Below are 20,703 nucleotides of genomic sequence, written 5' to 3' on the forward strand. Positions count from 1 at the left end.
ATTTTTAAAAAAGAGCTAAATAACTTTAAAAAAAGCTGAGGCGTACAACGGAGCAACAATATCGGTTCTCAGTGTCTATTTCAAGATACACTTGGAGACAAACGTCTGGATTTTCCACTTCGGTTCTTTCGAGCTTAGTAATACTGATAATAAAAGAAAACCATGATTTTCCCCCTTTGGAAAATAAACATAAGACTAAACATGAGAAAACGCTAACTTATTGGAAGAAAATCGGAGAAACGTTGGTGTCAGTGCTTTGAGAGTTGGTTGACTGAGACGCACGAACTTTTTAATTTTTAATATTTTTTAGGAACCTCTCTCGCAGTCCCCACCCTTTCACCTCACCTCACCCCTCTCCCAGCCACTCTTTTCTATGTTGCCCGCCCTCCCTCAAGCTGTCATGGGAATTTTCCGGGATGAAAATGAGTGTGGTTAGCCCCTTTGCGTTGTGTTTCAGTCCCCTCGGTACTCCGCCCCCGCCCCACCCTGCGTTCTTAACTCACCGGCGCCGCGCTCCCGGGCGTTGGCACCCTTGGGAGGGTGAGGGCGGGCGGGGAGGGAGGCCTGCGGTGGTGCCGGCGGGGCTCCAGCCAGCGGAGCAGAGGCATCTGCGGCTGAGGAAAATCCAGATTAAGTTGATTCAGACTCATCATCAGTTCCTTTCAGAAATGTTACTAATTCCCAGCCTGGCCAGCATCTGCATACAGAGAATCTTGCATTTGTTTTATTTGTGTCATCTACCAATTTTAAGAACCATAGTAAAAAAAAAAAAAAAAAAAAGCACAATATGAATATGTTGATTAGTATGTAATTCCTTCGAAGGGGTATGTACCATTTCATTCTCTTCTGTTTTCCAAAGCTTTGCCCGCATGGTTTATGAGCTTCTTCAAAGAGGACTTGGGCTTCCTACACAATCTATAAGGTACAGAGAAAAAAAAAATCTGATCCCTTTTTAATCAAAGCCTGTGTGTCAGAATTCTGCAGGTGCACTTCTTTAAAGAAGCTCAAAGGGAATAATTTAGAAAGTGGCCAATAAGAGATTGAAGCTGCTTTGAGTCTAGTTGCTAACAGATACCTCAACACGGAATTCCAGGGGAGGGGGAACTGAAAAATGAATTTTAGGGGAGAAGAGTAAGGGTTCTTGGAGCCCAATATTTTAGCAATATTGCCCTGCCTTTGAAATAGATTCCATTTCCTTGGGCTCTTTGGTGATTGCTGTTCTAGTGGGTAAAGAAGCAGCTTTTCCAGTAGTTGTGGGTAGGAGGCTGCAGCAAGCTTTCGTGTTTCAGCCACAATTGCTTTCTTACAATATGCTTTATGAATGAGACACTCTCCCCTCCCAGATGTGTACTTCTTTTGGCATATAATGGCAAAATAATGAATGCAGAGTGAAAGGAGATGTATTTCAGCTTTGAATTTTACCGTCTGTATACACTGAGACTATTCCCAGTGGATAAAGTTTCCTGCGTTTAATGTCTCTCATTCTGGCAGCTCTACTCCTTTCTTGGGCTTCATCTGAGCATTATCATGAAATAAGATCTGGAACCTGTTGTCCCTATCCTCCCCAAAGCAGTGGGGAAATCCACCCTCAGTGGTCTCTAAACTTAGTGTTGATGCACGTGCCTCTTTATACAAACTAGACCTTAGGACCTTTGCAACGTCCCTGAAAGATAAAGATCCAGATGTCTGTTCTGCAGGATTTACACGTAGGAACCACGGGGACTCTCAGTTCTGCCGCCCCATGGGCTTTGGCTTTGCGGGGAGGTTGGAGGATTGGGGTTTAGGCACCTGCTGGGAGCTTTGCGTTGACACTTTTGGGGGGGAGGGAGTTAGGGAGCTGGTTTCAGGTCACCAGGAAGGTCCAAGCAACAGTTTATGTCACATCCCAGCCCATCTACCACTAGCTCCTTTGGGAACATCTGGGTGTGCAGGGTTCAGCCCAAGACGAAGGGAAATACAAAGGTTGGGAACTAAACCTTATGGAGAGTGTAGACACTCCATCTCTCCCCAGCTCAGAAGCCTCCTTTGTCGGAGGCCTGGCCGCTTGCATTGTATGTATTCTGATTGCACAAGGCCGGGAGAAACCACACTGAAAACCATCGTCTCCTTTCCTTGCAGGGCAACGCGCCCCACGCGTGTGACGTGCGAGAGACGCGATGGACGCGCCTTGCTCTTACTGTGCAGGTCCTGAGAGCGTGTGGGCCACTCGCGCCCAGTCGTGTTGAGGACATAGAATCAGCCGCTGCAGGGGCCTCGGGCCGCGCGGGCCCTTTTCGCTCTAGGTCTCACCCTAAGGGCTAAGGCAACCGAGAAAGCCCCATTCTCCAGTAGGTAATGGGGCGGCGCCATGCGGGCTGCAGGCGGGGAGGGGTCTCTGCACTGCCCTTGCCCTTTGCCACCAGCGGCGGTTCCGGGCGCCTGCTCCCGGAGGGCAAGTGGCCTAGAAATGTCCGGGGGAATAGGAAGCTTCCCCAGCCTTTGGCAGGACGAAAACGCTCCCTCCTCACGTTCCTAAAGGCGGGTGATGGGGTACGAATTGTCCTATTTGGTTTTGCGGGCTCTCTTCACCGTCCTTCGCCTTCATTCAGCGTGCCTCCCGAGCCCCTTGAGCGTTTCCCCCGCCCCCCCCCCCACCCCGCGTGGAGAGAGCCCACTGCCTCCCCTCTCCCTCACTTCTCCTTCTCTGTACGACCCCCACCCCCTTTGCTTTCGTTAGCCAGGCCCGCTAAGTTTATCTGATAATTGAGTTATTAAAAGATTTGGTTTCCTTGGGCCCATAAATCAATAAACAGTAGGATTAACGCAAGAGTTGGCCTTTTAAGTCAAGGGAAACGTTTAAAACAAGCCCTTTTGAGTTTTGTTTTCAAACCAAACAGGTGAGTTGCGGCTCTTCCTCCTCCCTGCACTCTGTAGACATTTTATCCGTGCCGCGTGCCCCCTCCCGAATGCGCACTCCCAAACGAAAATAGCTAAAGATAGAAAAAGGGAGTCAGGATGTGGGAGCGATGCCTTCACACTTTCCACTTTCCAAGTTCCCTTTGGAGGTTCCAAAGGTCTCCTGACCATTCTCTGTCCAACCCTGCCTCCTCCAACAGGTATTACGGGTCTCAGGGGAGGAGGGAGAAAAAAAAAAAAAAAAAAAAAAAAAAAAAGACCGAGGAGATCTCTGGGAGAAGTTTCCACCATCAAAATGATTTTTTAATCTCTCCCCCAAACTGGGAAAGTAACTTTCTCTCACCACCCCCAGCACCAAAATTATCTTGCATTTTTCTTTCCTTCTCTCTGGCTACACATCCTTAGCTTTCTCCACACCCCCATTAAGAACCGAAGAGGCTTTCAAAGACCTGGCTATTTTATTTTCTTTGGCCAAGGGAACCGCTTTCTCTCAAGCGATTATTTCATATTCTATGAAAACTTTGGTTGAATGGAAAACCTGAAGTCCCGGACTTATCTACACACTGTTCCTCTGGTACAAAGCCTTACTTAAAAGGGCAACTCCTTCCTACTTAGAGTGTTTATAGAGAATTTGTCATCACATCTGATATCCTGTATGTGTAATACATTATGTGGAAAGGAAATAATAACCTTAAACCATCTGATGTTGCCTCAAGAGCCCAAATAATGTCTCCCCTCCTGTGCCAATATATGTTAAATTATCGGGGTTAAAAAGAGAAAGAAAGAAGAGTAAGAAGAAATATCAAAATATCAAAATTCATTTTTCTTTTCTTTCAAAAAGTGGAATGAACACTATTCTTTAAATGCCAAAATTGACTCCACTGTTGAGTTTGTCTCTAATTCACTAATACTGTTTTTGCCACACAATCAAGAAGTATCAATCTATTGACTCTTCTGAAGAAGAGTTCTGGAGGGTATCCATGTTAAGTTTGTATATATTTATTTATGCTTAATTTAATGGGAATGTGTAAATATGGCAAGTAGTTTGGGATTATTTATCTGTGAATCTATACCTCTGTGAATGGGTGGTTAAAAAAAATGAGAAAAAAAAAAAAAAAAACGCTTGACCTTAGGTAGAATCCTATCTGAATTTTTCTGTTCTTTATAGACAAGCTGTTATGGTAATGGGTAGAAATTGGTTTATTGTCCAGTGTTGATCTGATTTACACAAATAAAAAGACTGTTGTGTTTTTGTTGTGTTTTCATCTTCAGTTTCTTGAATATGGACATTGTTTAATTCCACAGACAGAAAAAAAGTATAGTCAAGAATTTTTTTTCCTTTTTGTCCTCTCTCGCCGAAAGGCAGGCAATGTTTTCGTTACAGCATAAACACAATAAATTTTGTTTCTTAGAAGAACAGATACTTTTGTTTTCACTAGGAGGTGTTTTTTATTTTCTTAATTCCAAGTTGACACTCTTCTTTCCTATTTCTAACTAGATTTGTAATAAAAGCTCATGTTCACTGCATCTCTTGATTTATTTTTGCCCTTAAAAAAAAAGTGAGGTGTCAAATTTACTTCCCAGGTAACTAAAAGACTTTGTGTCTCAGTAACTAAAGGGCTCTGGGTCCAAGTCAAAGATGATGTTCCCCTCCCACTGCTAATGGGATTCCATTCTGGCATGGTATTCCTTGGAGGCAATGGTGCAGGAGATGCCCACAGGGCCAGGTATGGGCTCCTGCACCCTACACCTGGGGATCTGGAGGAGTTAACTGGCTTATTTCAGGATTAAACCCAACCCTGACCTCACCAGCTGTGTAAGGCCCTCCATAAACAAATGAGGAACAGCTCCTTTGACCCAGAGGAGGAAAAAAAGACATAGTTGTCTTAGGAGGTTGGTTCTTACCTTAGGCTCAGAGGCTGCCTAGAGAAGCCAGAGCTTTTCTCATTTGGGTTAATGGGCTGCAGCCCAGCCCTAATGGGCTGCAGTGATCTTCTCAATCTGTGTTTCATCCCAAGGTTTGGGTGTCTTCCCTGAGGCAAGGAAAGTAAAGTCATCCAAGATGTTACACAGTTTGGACAAGTCGCTGTTTCTCTTTGGACCTCAAGGTCTTTATCTGTAAAATGTGGGCCTCTTAGGGTCCTTTCCAACATTGAAATACTGCCTGGTTTAATTATAAAAAGCAGAAACAGTAACATGTATATACATTTAAGGATAACCAGCAAAGTCGAATCTTGATAACTCCAGATTAGGAGAGTACTTAGCATGTAGTTGGTGCTCAGTTAATTAATAATATGCCTCCCATATCAATTTTCTGTTTTTCAGGTGAATCATTCCCAGTTGGACTTCCCTATAGGGAAAGACAGAAGGGACAATGGAATCTACTTTATGTGAGATCTTCCACTTCTTGGCTTCCTTATTAACTAAAGAAAGGTGGGGAGGGTATCATGGCTAGAACTATAAATGAGCAAATCATAGAACCCTCCTCTCCTCCCCCCAAAAAGGAAGGGAAGTAGAAGCAAGGAAAGAATTGCAAGGGAAATGTGATTAAGAGGGCATGCAATCCATTTATCTATAATGAAAATAGGTATATGTATTTGTGTTTACCTCTGGCTCAACTGTATCGTATTGAGTTCCTTTTCATTTACTTTTTGGGGAGAGAGGGCTTGGTTACCACTGTGATTATACAAAAGGAGTGGTGGGTAATATCCATTTCCTATGTCAAATTCTCCTGCAGAAGCGTCAGCTCCAGCTCCTGTCATCTATCATCCCATAGGTCAATTCCAGACCACCCCGCCCTTGCCACCACCATTTGACAAGGAGAGTATCTGAGACAATCATCTTTCCTAGGTAAAAGCCAGGATCCTGAGGGACCCAAATGTGAGAAAAGAACTAGCGAAAGACGTGGAAGGAAGAACTAGAAAGAGAAGGAAAGGGGTAGGGAGCCTGAAACAGACTTGCCTAACAAAATGGCCTTCTCACAGCTCCCCACTCCCTTTGTTACTGTTTTACCAGGCTGTGGAGGGAGTAAGGAAAGCCACAGCTGGAACCGCTAGGCCAAGGACCCTGGCCACAAGGCCTGCACAGGGACCCTAGGTAACCTTGGAGGAAGTGTCACTGCCTGCCCTCTCTGCCAGGAGGCAGCCAGCCAGGTTGAGTGGCTTACAGTGCCCCCTTAAGCCCGCCAGCCCACCGGTATTAGTGGCTTAAGGGGCCCTGATTAAAAATAGTGCTAGGAGGAAGACTCACTTATTATTATTATGTTTTTTTTTTTATGAGGCCACATTCTTTTCCTTCATTTGCAAATAACAGCCCCGTGGGGTCCCTCCCCTAAAACCCAGGGCAACCAGAGCCTAGAGCCCCTAGAGGGGTGCTGGCCCAAAGGGATGTGTCCCTTTCTGAGGGAGATCAGGGCTCCCTGACAGCAAGCTGCCTTCCATGCTTGAACTTCGAAAGGGCGGTTGTCTGTCATGCAGAAGCCACAGAAATTAAAGACGCAGCTCACAAGTCCATTAATTTTAGCTCCCCATTAATCTATTTATAAGTGAGCCAGCGCTGGCTCTATAAATACAGTCCTATAAAATTGAACTCCTTCCCATAAATCTTCCAAGTTGTTTATTTACATGTATTCCCTCGCCCTGTAAGGAGCCTCCTTTAAACTTGGGGAAGATTCGCGCAGACTCCACCAGGGATGGGGTGTGCTCACCCTCCCTAGCTTCCTGGTTGGAATCCTAAGCTCCTGGGGAAGGAAGGAAAGGCACAGAGGCAGAGGGAGAGGGGATGGGGTGGAAAAAGAGGGCGAAAACTCATTTTTCCTTTTTGACTTTGTTTCCTTGTTTCTACCCCAAACTCACTCTCTCCATATTTCCCATCACAAGCTCCAGGTTGATTTATATCGTCATAAACAGCATTCGTGAGACTATAGCTTCTCTCATAGCTTGGGGTGAGCTCCTTTTTCACTTCCCTAGCAGCCACTACTTTTAAATCAGGGCTCATAAATAACCCCAAAACTTCTTTCGGATGAGGTCACTCAAACGTCTCCTGGGGTTCACTTTCTTGCTTGGATCCCGATTTCCTACCCTCCCTCAGGTCACAAGTTGGCACCGCCCTTCCCGCACGTTTCCAGAACGCAGCCTGGGGCAGCAGCGCTCAGCCAGGGCACCAGGCGGGTGACACTGACACCCGGGCAAGGTGTCTGCGTACGCAAGCTCGTAGTACGCGAGCGCCGCCCCTGCCTCCGCGGAGCCCACGCATACCGCGCCGCCACCGGGGTGTAGGCACGCTCTCCCCGCTGCAGGGTCGGGTGTCAAGAATCACGCACGCGCGGACACACGCGCCGCCGCGACTTGGGGGCGCGACTCCAGCCCCGGCTACTGCCTGGAAAGCGGCACACGCTTGCAGGGGTTTTTGCTGTGCGTCTTCGGGATTGAGGCTCCGAGTTTGCAAAAAAACGGCTGTAGTGTGGGCTCTGTGTGTGTGTGTGTGTGTGTGTGTGTGTGTGTGTGTGTGTGTGTTCAGACTGAGGGAGCAGTTTTGTCATACAAGTTCAATACGTGCCACGTAGGTCACAAGCTAGCAAGGTCAGGCGGTAATTTTTGCCCACTTGTTTGAAACCTTATTCGTTCTGCCCATCCTGCTTCTTTTCGCTTTCTCTCTTCCCTCCGAAGATCTGCCGCCTTCTGGAACTGACTCAGGCAGGGAGACGTCCAGACCCAAGTAGGGGTCACACCTGCTGCCGGGAAAGGCCTCTGCATAAAAATGCTTTTTAAAAAAGTTTAAAAAGCAGTACAATAGCCAATGGACTTAGCAAAGCGTGGCTTGCCCAGACCGCAAGAAGGGCAACTCTGGCAGTCATCTGTAACTCGCCCACCAGTTAACGTCCTGGACGTGCCTGTTAGTGGGGATATTAGCCAACGTTTCTAGGATGTGGCTGTCGAATGTCATTAGCCAACACACTTAGCTGAAGGGCTGGCATGGGCAGGGCATATATGCGAATATTTTGGGGAGGCCAGAGTCCGCCCTCTGTAACAAATGTCCCTGTGACATTTATCAAATGACCAGAGAAAAGAAGCTGGCACAAGAACAGTGGGGTATAGAGCTGTGGGAAGGGGAGCTTCCTTGGGACTGAGACTGGGCATGTGGGTCTTTTCTGGAGTGGAAACTGGACCCAGGTCAGACCTGTACTGTGGCAGACGGAAGTGAAGGAGAATCGAGTCAACCCAGTGAGTTTTAGTGCTCACAGGGTGAACCACTGGGTCCTGAGCTGCTAGAACCTGGCATCTGGATGCGCAATTAGAAGCTGGGCAGCTTGGAAACACCTGAGTACAGAAGGGCCCGTGGCTGTTCAAGTGGCAAAAGTGAGTGCGACCATAATCTGAGTTTCTAAGAAATAGGGTTTTAGACAGCTTCTACACAGCAGTTTTTTGTTTTTGTTTTTGTGTGTGTGGTTTTTTTGTTTTGTTTTGTTTTTTTACTGTTCAAATGTCAACAGTTCTAGGTTTGGAAAGGGGCAGTGAGGGATTGTACAAAATGCCTGGGAAAATCACAGTCAAGACAAATAAAACAATATAAAGGGGAGAAAAGGTGCCAGCACTAACTTTGAGATCAATTTTAATCTTGGACCAGGATGAATTTTGTGTATATGTTATCCTACTTTATAAATCATCCTACCAGGAAACTAGATGAGAGACCTTTGCGGGGGGGGGTGGGGGGGTGGGAGCATTATAGTTAGGGCTATTTACGTGTACACACACACACACACACACACACACACACACTTCACAATATGGGAAGTCCCCAAGAATTGGACTAAACAAAAAACAGCCACAGTGAAACAGTTACCAGTGTGAATTTTCTTTGCCATGAAAGCCCCATGTGTTGGAAAGGTTGTTCTAGGGCTCTTGTTTTTAGGACCAAATTCTTTTGACCAGAGATTCCTATAGATAGGAAGCTTCTAAGAGTTGAAGCAGAAGCACTCTTTACTCTTTTTAATGCATTCACACACTTTTCCTTCTGCTGTCTTTAAAAAGCAGGGAGCACAGGCAAGAGTCCTACCAACAAAATGGGCCCACATGAGTGATTCATTCACTTTTATGTTCAATCTAAATATTCTTTTCTTCTTCTTCAAAAAAAAAAGGGCCATTCAAGACAATGAGGTCAAATAATCCAAAGAAGGATCTAGCTGATCCGGGTCTCTCTGACCTTTTACCCTTCCTTTAATTCTCAATAGTGAACATCTGTGTTTGGTGGCCAGTGTCTGAAAGTAATAAAGACAATTAGAGCATTTTATTTTTTCTTGGGGGAGAGAGGTTTGGTTGCTGGTGTGGAGAGGTAAAAAATTTTGTCCATGACACTGTTTTACAGGACAAAACTAGGGGAATACCAGCCACCAGGCCTGTTGCTTGATAGGACCTACCTAAGGAATTGAGCATAGTAATATGTACATTGAAGTTATAGGTAATTCATATTGCCCCTTTGTTTGGTAGCCTGTGTAAAATTTTTTAAAAACAATACTATCATTTGTCAACTCTACCACAAAAAGAAAATAATGTCCACTTCTCTCCAGTCTTGTTCTGCGTTTTCTTCCAATTGTAAAGACTGTTAGATTAGGTTCCTGAATACATACTCCTTCTCCCACCACTTTTGTGAAGGTTCTCTCTCTTCCACCTAAGAACAAACCATCACCAAGCCAAAGCCAAACAACTTGACATGTTAATTGACTGAAAAGTATTTTAGCTTTTGGTGTGTAAAACTGTGAAACCCACCAATCTTGAGACCATTTGAAAGGGTCAAAGTTCTGAAAGAATAAGATATTCTAGGGATAATCAGAGAAATTTATCTCCCAAACAGATGTTGGGGTGAAAGAAGATATTTTCTTAGTATGTGTTGTCCTCTTGGCACTCTGCTGTGGGTTTTGATGATGCAAAGTGGTTTCTTGTAAAGGACATATGAATATCCTCATATGAATGAGCAAACAGGTTATATATATATATATATATATATATATATATCTCCATGCATAAAACTACATAGCTATTTTTTAAAAGACGTATTTATTTATTTTGAAAGAGAGAGTGTGAGCAGGAAAGGGGGTTGAGGAAAGGGGGCAGAGGGAGAGAATCTTTCAGGCAGACTACTTATTGAGCGAGGAGCTCAATGTGGGACTCGATCCCACAATCCATGAGATCATGACCTGAAGTGAAACCAATAGTCAGATGCTTAACCAACTGATCCACCCAGGGGCCCTGCTACATAACAATTTAAAACTCTTCGGTGAAGTTAAGGTCGAAAAATGACTATATGATAGACTATAATATATATGGACTATTATATATTGTATGTAATATATGTGTGCCCTGGAATCTCAGTTGCAGTGAAATTATTTTTATTCTTCTTTTACAATTTTATTTATTTATTTGAGAGAGACAGCAGAGCCAGAGAGAGAGCACAAGTGGGCAGAGGGAGAAGGAGTAGCAGGCTCTCCGCCAAGCAAGGAGCCTGATGCGGGGCTTGATCCCAGAACCCTGGGATCGTGACCTGAGCCGAAGGCAGACACTTAACCAACTGAGCTACCCAGACAGCTCTTCAGTGACACTTTTTAAAATGGAGGTCATTTAGAAACATTTTTAATGTCTTCAAATGTGTAGAAGGGTGTGTGTTTAAGAACTACAGCATGAAACTTTAAAATGAGGCTAGAGTTTTCCCGTCCACTGGACACTGGATGGCTTCTGTGCATGTCATCAGTCTAATACACACACGGAAACATGAATTTGTAGTGAAATTGTTCTACATTTAATTGCATATGTGCATAGGCACACACAGAAGACTGTTTTCATTCACCATTTCTCCTTGATGTTAAACACGTGTTGGGAATTTTGGAAACTGACTTGTCCAGATCATATTTGTGACTTTGTTCTTACACATGCAGTTTAGAAACCTACAAGGTGATAACTAGGTTATTCTTCCTCTCTCTCTCTCTCTCTCTCTTTTTGCTGTTAATAACACTGTCCTTCTTCCTTTTCTCTCCCCCACTGGTTTCACCCCTCCCCAGCATTCTGTCAAGCAATAGGCTATAAAATAGTTATCCAGACCAGCAGCCAGGCAAGTGCCGGTTGAGAGTAATTTCTGCCCCAAGCATTTAGCTCAGGGCAAAGCAAGCGTGCTCTCTAACTGATCAACCTGGATATTTCATTATTCATTAATTTACTGTTTAACCAAATCCCACTCATTATCAGAGGCAACGCTTGGCAGAGCCCAGCGAACAGTAGCAGTTGGTGTCAGGCGTGGAGAATTGGCCCATTTGATCCTGGGCTGTTTTATTATTCAACACCACTGACTGAGAAAAAGGTCCATGAATAATAAAGAGCCAAAGCGTGTTTGAACTGAGAAGCATGACACAGCCTTACAAAACAGCAGTTAGAAAATTAAAGGCAAGGTGGCCCAGACTTTGCATTTTTTATCCTGGCTGTGGGCACAGACGTTTATATCCCTACATTGTTTTCAGTGATTTTTTTTTTTTAAGTCCTTAAGACAGAGACATTTGCTTCAGTCAGTCTCACCCTTTCAAAACAGACCATTGAAGAACTCAGGAGCAAACTGACACAGCAAGAAACAAACATGCCTCCAGATGGGAACTTGAAAACGTCATTTCTAACCTTATAATCAGTTAGGTCCTTTGTGGCCCTACCCAGCTATGGGGAAGATTTGGGTGATTTTAATTCTCCTTTGGACCTGCCATGATTCATACCCTGGGTTAGTTTAATAATATAATTGATGATCAAACACATGTTAAATTCCTTTTCTGTCCAACTGGTTCCTGGATAAGACTTTGGATCCATGAGCCCCTGGCTACAAAGCTCACATAGCTTGGGCTTTGGGGATCCTGTAGGTAATATGTAAAAACTCATTAACATGGGAGAAGGACCTATGAAATATATAGTGATGAAGGGAGGGGTTTATGTTCCCTCAGAAACACCTTTTTTGAGTTTACAGAAGCAGTAGTGGTCATGAATTCTTTCAGGCTTTGTTAGGTCTGTAAATGTACAGATGAGTTGAACACACTTGTTGGATCCATTGGTGGTGATGGACTTGAAAATATGACTGCCTTTCGGATGACCTGTCCTGTCATTCCACTCATGTATCCATTTTACTCATTGATTTACAGTCTTTGAATAAGCATGATGAAACCTAAAACAGTAGTAATAACAGTACCTTTTGTATATTGCCTTTTACTACCTAACAGCCCCTTCACTTTATCCATACCCAATCGGACTTATGCAGAGAAATAGGGCACAGGGGCTGTGGCTCTTCATTTAGATGAGTAGTAACTGTGTAGAAATAAGTTTCTTGCAACCAATAAAGTCCATTTGGGTTGCCTATACTCATTAAAAGTTATAATCTTCTAAGATTTTCCATGACCAGGTCAGGATAGAATTGCCTTGGTGCTAAGATACTTAGAATGACACATGAAAGATGTGTCATCCAAAGATGTTGATGGTGGGTCAAACTTGGAGTGATTTTTTTTTTTTTTTTATGTTCAAATCAATAAACAAAAGTTGAAAACACTAGAGGGAGACTTGGCCTTTTCTTTCCTCCAGATATTCTCTTGGCTGCCTTGGATGCATTTGGGAATTGCTGTTAATATGTTAAATTTAAAGTAGGACAGGAGAGTAGCATAGAAAAGATTCTCCTACCATCATCAACCTCAACGCATTTTATGCTTCAACCTCTAAGCATTTTACAGATGCTTAGAAAATGGTTTATCCAACCTTATGTGTGTAGCTCCTGGTAGAACCATAATTAGTTCCAAAGTGCTTTTTCCTCTATAGAAGGTCTTAGGGCTTTGGTATGTATACATGTATATATGTATGTGCGCATGTATTTATAAGATCTTATTTATTTATTTGGCAGAAAGAGACACAGCGAGAGAGGGAATACAAGAGTAGGAGAGAGAGAAGCAGGCTTCTCACCGAACAGAGAGCCTTATGCGGGGTTCAATTCCAGAACCCGGGATCATGACCTGAGCCGAAGGCAGATGCTTAAGGACTGAGCCACCTAGGCACCCTGGACTTTGGTTTTCATTCTTGATAAGACTGTTGGATTTTTCCCCTACATATATTTTAGTAGTTTTGAAGAAGAGGCTTAAAAAAAAATACAGATCTCATATGACTAAAGTACAGTATTTTGAAAAACACATCTCTTATAATGGGTGTTCTTTTGGCATTGAAATTTTGGGCATTAGTTATAAGAAGAGGGTCAAAACCGTTCCTCCAACTTAATTGGGATTGGAGGGTCAAGATAATAAGATAAAGAACTCCATTGTTTTCCTTCTTAATATGGTGGACCAGACTGTTCACTTTTAAATAAAAGCGAGTGTAAGTTAACATTAAGTATGAACATGACTGAAACTTACGACAAAGTTAATACCTTGACTTCTCAGATCATACCAGCCCTCATTAAATCGTAAAACACATACCCTTGCATATGACCACATATAAAGAACTCCCAAAATGAAGAAATTAGGCAACATCAGGCAATTCATCTACTTGAGAATCACAAGTTCCCTGTCCTCCCTTTTCTTTCAGGCTTGTTGCAGATTGAGATATTGAATCTTACTCTCTTGTGAACTCTATTTAGGACTCTTAAGATCCTCTGTTACCCCTTTAGGTCCTTGGGGTTTAGAACTTCACAGGGTCTCTCTGGAGAGGAGACACTGCTGGAAATTTGGAAGCAGAAGCTATCTTAGCATTTTTCTGATCTTGATGGGTCATAGGGACGAATAGTCCTGGTATAAACATGACCTCATCTGAGAAAAATTACATTCCTGACCCCTTTACCTACTGTTATACTATTCTCAACCCTGGCTGCACATTAAAGTGACCTAGAGACAGTTTTTAAAGATACTGATGTCCAAGCTCCATCCTCTGATGTACTTAGTTTGAGACAGTGGTACGGCTTCACAAGATCCCCAAGCAATTCTAATGTGCACAGGATAACAAATCAGTGCTTTATGCTCTCAGAGTACTTTCTTCAAAATATGGCACTTGCCTCATTGTCTCATTATAAAAATCTCTCTCGGCCCCTTATGTTGTAAACTTTAAGGGTAAACGGCATGTTTCAATCAATTTACATAAAGTATGGCATATAGTAGTTGTTAATTCATCCAGTAGATTCTTATTAAGCAGTTACTAAGTTGGAGGATTTGGTGATACTTCAGTAACAAGATTGATCTGTTCTTTTACCTTGTAAAATCTGCAGTCTTTTGTTCTTGAAGGCAAGTATGTGGATCCTGCATTTGTGAATCTCTCTAGGATTAGCTGATAGCTGGCCAAGAGACATCATCATACAACAGGTTATTGTTGAGGGCTTCCTATGTCTAGTTATTACACTAGGTCTTGGTTACATTACAGAAGATGAACTGGGCTGCAAAGGCTATTGGTTGGGGCATACTGTTTTATCTGCTCTTCGAATTGGCCCATCCTTTATGTCCCAAACCCTGTTCACTTGTGAGATTTTCACTTACCTATGTAAGGAATCTCAGATTTTTAAAATCTAAAAGATTTCTACAAATTGCTAAAATACCTATGGTTTTGATCCCTAATGCTGCACTATAGGTGGTAAAAAGAATGAGTAGGTACTTGCTTCAATTTCCTTTACTATAGTTTCACCCCAAGTCAGGACATAGTATATTTTTCAGGTAATAATGAATTTGAAATTTGTATCCGGATATTTAATATGCTGTGCCTCATTTCCTTCTAAATCAAAGATAAGTATCTGTCATGTAGATAAAATAACTATATTTGCATTTCACTTTTTGAAGTATTTTCATCAACTTAAGTAACAACATTTAATTTGATCCTTGCAACAAGTCTGAGATGTAAGATAGGTACGAAAACACCTCTCTTGGTTTTGTGGGTAGGAAACCTAGGCTCATGTTGAGAAACCAAATTCCTCTGGCAGGAAAGTGGCAGAACACATAAGTTTGATGCTCTTATCTAGATCATTCCATACTGCCATACTTAATCCTAGTATGTATCTATATATGCCACAGAAATGCACACATACTTTTGTATAGTACTTAAAATGCAAAATAATAAAACTAGAATATGAATGTATAATAGCATGATATATATTTTAATAGTGTACTAATGTACATCAACTGGACAAAGGTGTGATACATTTGCGAGAAGTCTGAACCATAGAGTATTTTAAAAGGATGCAGTATTACCTCTTTTGAGTATATAGAAGTGGACCTGCAATAATTAAATCTTCCTTTTAGAAATCCTTAGAGTACTAACTTTGATTAATACATAAGATTGCCTTGTAATTATACTCTCAATTATTTGTATGTAAATGGGTGCTCCCCAAGTGCTGGAGGATACTGAAAACAGTGTCTTAAACAGTTTATATACTCTCCCTGTAATCTTTATTTACACTAGCAATTTGTTCAGCAAGTCTTTTCTCCATTGATATAGTAAGGGCAAACTTCGCTCAGCCAGATCTTTGTTAGATCAGAAATTCTGATTTAAGTGACTCTGAATTAATGAGGTTTTACTTTATTTGCAATGTAATAGGTTTCCCACCACATGTCTGCCTTTACATGCACATATAACCTTATTAATATATGTTTTCATACATTTAAAAATATTCTGCAGAGCTAATGACTTGATTTATCAATGAACCTGAGAGGTTTCAAATTATTTTATAGCTTCTTAGTATAGATTTGCCTTAGTCCATCTGTAGCAGTGGAGGAAAAATTCTGTTTCCTTAAGTCCTTTTATGAGGGTGCCAAAAGGTATAAAAATATGAAGTCATTTAATAGCCAGGCTCTTTGAAAGTACCAACACACTCAGTGTGCATGCTAAGTTTAATCACACTGATGGATTTCCATGTAATGTCTCAATTCCAGACTCCCTCATTAGTGCAGTCAATCTTGAAGTTCTCCCCGGTGAGTGAAGGGTGAAGGTGACTTGGACACCCGTGAGAGGGTGGTGGGAGATTGCCAACACCCAGAAAAAGACAGTGGGAAAAAGCTCTACCATATGAGGCTATAATCCTAGCTGTGGTCAATGTGTTGAAAGCTTTATATTTCCTGACCACAGGATCTTCTATAAAATGAGCAGGGAGGAGGGATATTCCCAGGATTAGCCAGCTGGCTATTTCTATATGCTTATTAAAATTTCTGGAAGAAGTAGTGGGGCCTTTTAACCCTTTTAAAATATATCTGCTTGGGAAATCACAAGCTTCTCCCTCATCCCAACTACTTAGTACAAGAGGGCTGGATAAAATATTTTCAAACTCAAATTGTGACAGTTGCAGTGAAAAAATAGGAATATAGAAAATGGTGGTAAAAACAGTAGCAGTAGCGGAAGCAGGGAGAGAATCCAGATGTCACCTTCGTAGGAAATCTTTTTCTCCTCGAAAGACCCGCAGGTCAGGCTTTTTAATTTTGGACAAAACACAGTTTCATTCTATCCCATGCAGGGTACAGGGACAACCTCCTCTTTTCGAGGCTGCGTTTGGAACCTGCTGCCTCTTTGTATTCAATATCCACATGCTATTCCCCTAGCTTGCTGAGCGAATCCCTGCACAATAGTGGCATTAAGGAAAGCCAAGCACCAGCAATGCATTTGGTTCTTTCTTTAGGGAAGAAAAACAAACAACTTAATGCTTAACATTCATCAAAAGACACTGGGTCATCACATATACTATTGAAGTGGTGGTAGAGTTGAGTCCATTATATGACAAGTCCTCAGAGCTTTTAGTCACAACTGTTGACAGAAGGATATTCTTATAGTTCTTCTTATTCTTTCTCTTTCTCCTCTTTTTACCCTCTCCTCCTCCTCCTTCTTCTTTGAGAGGGATTTAGTAAATAAAACCAAGATGTTCTCTCTCTCTCCCTTCCTCCCCCACTTCATACACACACACACACACACACACACACACACACACACACACACACATATACATGTATAGGTTTATATATGTATATGTGTATATATATACATATAGAGAGAGCAGGATAGATATAGGTATAGACATAAATGAAGATAGATAAACACACAGATATATCAATTGCTCTTCTCCATTTCCTTCTTCCTCTTCTCCGTTAAATAGAATCACTGAGCTAACCAAATCTTCATTTTCTGTTGTAGGGCTCCCAGGATATACATAGAGGAAATCCAGTGTCCTTTTAGTATCTTGAAATTTTTATCATTCCAACTGAGACACCTTTTCTTCTTTAATTAATATCTTCAGAACCAGTGCATAAGCATGGGTATTAGGTTGGAGATTTAAGGATCTCCTTAAATCTTTTGTTGAAAAGGATCATGAAAACAATAGCTTTTAGTTTTTTACATTGTATAGTGTGCCTTCATATATTCTGTTTCATTCGATCTCTTCCAAGTTCTCTGGAATATTATGGGCCTCATAGGGTTGGTTAAATAAAGGGAGATTTGAAAGTTAACAGGCTTGCCCAGTAACAAGGAATGAAGAGACTCTCAGATGATTCTCTGGAAGTCTTCTAGAGGCCAACAGACATCCTACTATGCTAGAGTTCTCTAAATTATAACAGAAAATACACATTTATCAATTTAACTATAAAAATTTAGGTGAATAGTGAAATAATGAATTAGATGACTTGTAAGTGTGTGTGTTTGTGTGTGTGGGTCCAATTACCTTGTTCCTAAGGAGGGGTTATGTGCCAGGTCAAAGGTAGAAGCAGGGGAGGAAAGGAGGGCACTGATTTCTGATAAATATTTCTTCTTTTTGGCATCTAACCATGAGGAATTTGGAGCATAGGAAGACAAAAAGTAAGCTGAATGATTATCTAAGGAAGGAATGAATGATGGGAATACAGGGATAGAAAGGAAAGTAAGATAGAAAGACAGAAAGAAGAAATAAAGAATGCATTAAGGAATGAACAAATAAAATGGCTAGTAATGGCATTTTTCTTTCTCACCTTATGCCTGATATTTAGGACCCTAAAGTATTATGTTTACATTAGAGTTAGGCAGACATTTAATAAGACTGAGGCAAGAGAAGGCTTCCTCTCCCTCCTAAATAACTTTTCTACTTGCTTTTTGATGCCAGAAATTTTCTTAACACCAGGTAAAGTTTTCAATTCTCTATTGTTAAGATTTTAAAACAAATACACTGGTAAAATAGTCCATAGCATGAATGATTTTTTTATCAAAGTATAAAGGATGTTTCAACTTATTTACTGTTTGGATATAGGAGAAGTATTTCTACTAATGTGTTCTTTGAGCCTTGGAGAATGGGATGGAGTTGTTATTGAACTGAATATGAATGGAAGACGTCAGGGGAGACTTTTAACTTATCAGTGGAGAAATCTGGTTAGCAGCATTTTAACCGGTGCTGTGTGCCTCCTGACGTGATATACTGAGAAGAAAATGTCACTTGTGTTGTCACTATGCACTTTGACTTCTTGCAAAAAAAAAAAGGGAGGGCATCATCTGAATTTGATCACAAGGACATGTCCTATAAATCCAAATGTAGGGACCATATATGTGGCAAGTGGTATGTGGTCTTCAAAAGTATCAGTTTGTGTTGTGGAAGATGAAGAATGGCCAAGGAAGTCTTTCAGATTGGAGAAGACTAAAGAGACATGCAACCAAATGCAAATTAAGATCCCATAATAGGATGTGGACCAAAGAAAAAAACTGCTATAAGGATTTATTGAGGAAATTGATGAAATTTAAATATGAATACCATGTTAGAAAATAGTATTGCATTAATGTTAGGTTTTGTGATTTTGCAATTGTACTGTGATATAGGGGTGTGGTATGGGCAACTCCTTGTCAAATAGTTCAGGACAGAAAGAGAGAAGGAGAGAGGTAGGAAGGTAGCAAATGTGGTAGAAGTGAATCTAGGTGAATACAGAAGTTCTTGGTTCTATTTTTGTAATACTTGCGTAAGTTTGATCATCTTTCTACATAAAAAGTTTTTAAAAAGCAGAGAAAGCATTTTCTTTTCAAAGAAGATTTCCTTCTGTTGGAGAGGAAATTGAATTATGCATTTGTTTCTGTAACTGGTAACTTAGCAGCTCTCACTGGTGAGAAAGAGCAACAGGCTTAAATATGTCATATTTCTTTAGGTTCAAACAGTCCATTTTGAAGATGCCTGTTGGTCAGACAACATAGCTCCCCCATTTGCGATATGTTAAATAATAGTTATGTCCTTCAGCTAAAGGTATAATAGAAGATATAGTCACACAGGCCTAGACCTAGAACAGACATCATTTTGTTTAACATGCTTCCCTGGAGATAAAGATCTTGATTGAAAACCTAATCTGGGACAATTTAGTAGAGTTTACTCTCCTTAAAAAATGATCAAATGCAGTTACTTAAAGTCTTTATAAAGATTCTTTAGAAAGATCACAATAATTAAGGACAATTAAATGCTCATGATGGAATGAATTAGATGTGCTTACTGAATCATGAATGTAAGCACAGCTATAGATGAAACAAATTCTAAGTTATATTTGGAAATAATGATATTATAGTTTTATGTTATCTCTCCGTTTCTTCTCACCAAATCCAGGAGAAGCAGCAGATAGGGGTAGGAAAACATCTCTGCCCTGGGTCAGGTCCAGCCATTAGTTTTTTAGTTTGTTTTTTTGTTTGTTCTCATCACCCGGTGTCCCACTAATCCATGCATGCCCATGTGGACGCATTCCATTTTACAGTAGCCAGTATATGCACAATCTACTTATGTCACGGTGATGTATCAATTCTGGAGAATTCTTAGTCTCTCATTCTGCCACAACCAAGTTTTGTATTAGTATTTTTTTTTAGTATTTGAAGTACAAACATATATTGATTTTCATGGCTTTAGCTATTTACTTCCTATCTTTTACTATATGGGTTCATGTAAATGCTGAAAATGTGTTTAACTTCCCATTCGGTAATTGTATAGTCCTTCCATAGCTGCCTAGATAATAATATCTCTCCTTTGTAGTAGCGACGAAGAGGTTTTGAAGATTCTATTGGCTTTTAGGGGTGGGAAATAGAGCAAACTTCAGGCTGAGCACTAGTTAAAAAATTGTCTCCCCCACTACTCAGAAGTCATTTACTTTATTGTTGCTTCCTGTGTTTTGCCATCAACGACCCCCGCATGACATCAGCAGCCTTTGGTTAAAAGCTGTTCACTGGCTGCCTTGACAGGCTTTTGCTGTTTAACTGTTTCATGGCCACTTAAATATGTCACAGCGATTTCAGTGGGGTTTCCCACGACATAGGTTCAGGATCCAGATTACAATCTATAAAGACATGGCTGTTTTTAAAACTAGCAGGTTTTGAGTGGAACTCTAGGAAAAAAGAAAGTGGCAAATGCACAGAATCTGTGGGTCTCTCACCGTAAATTCTTCACTGTCAAATTTCCATCATAGCACAGGACACAGTCTAGTACAATGCCAGTGGGGATTTGGGGGTTGGGGAGGGAAAGTGGGGTGTTTCTACTTCTGTATAACCACCCTGATCCCTGCCTTGTTCCTAGAGAATTAAAGATTGTACAATTATCCAATCCTCTACCCAAGAGTGATTTCTGCTGAATCTGAGTTAGCTCTCTACCAGCATCCATCAGAACACAGCTATTAGCGGAGCTGTCACAAATGTGGGGGCAGTAACATGCTAAGATTCTCCCTTCAGCACTGGCTGTTCCTTGGGGTCTCCGGAAATGTAACCTCCTATCAGGTTGGCTTACAGACTGCCATAGTGTTTACAGATTGTCCTGAAAATGAGTTGTCATGTGAGGGGATCCCGGGGTGCAGCTCTTGAAATGAATTCAATA

The sequence above is a fragment of the Meles meles genome, chromosome 5 (genome assembly GCF_922984935.1).
Source record: "Meles meles chromosome 5, mMelMel3.1 paternal haplotype, whole genome shotgun sequence".
Taxonomy (NCBI): Eukaryota; Metazoa; Chordata; class Mammalia; order Carnivora; family Mustelidae; genus Meles; species Meles meles.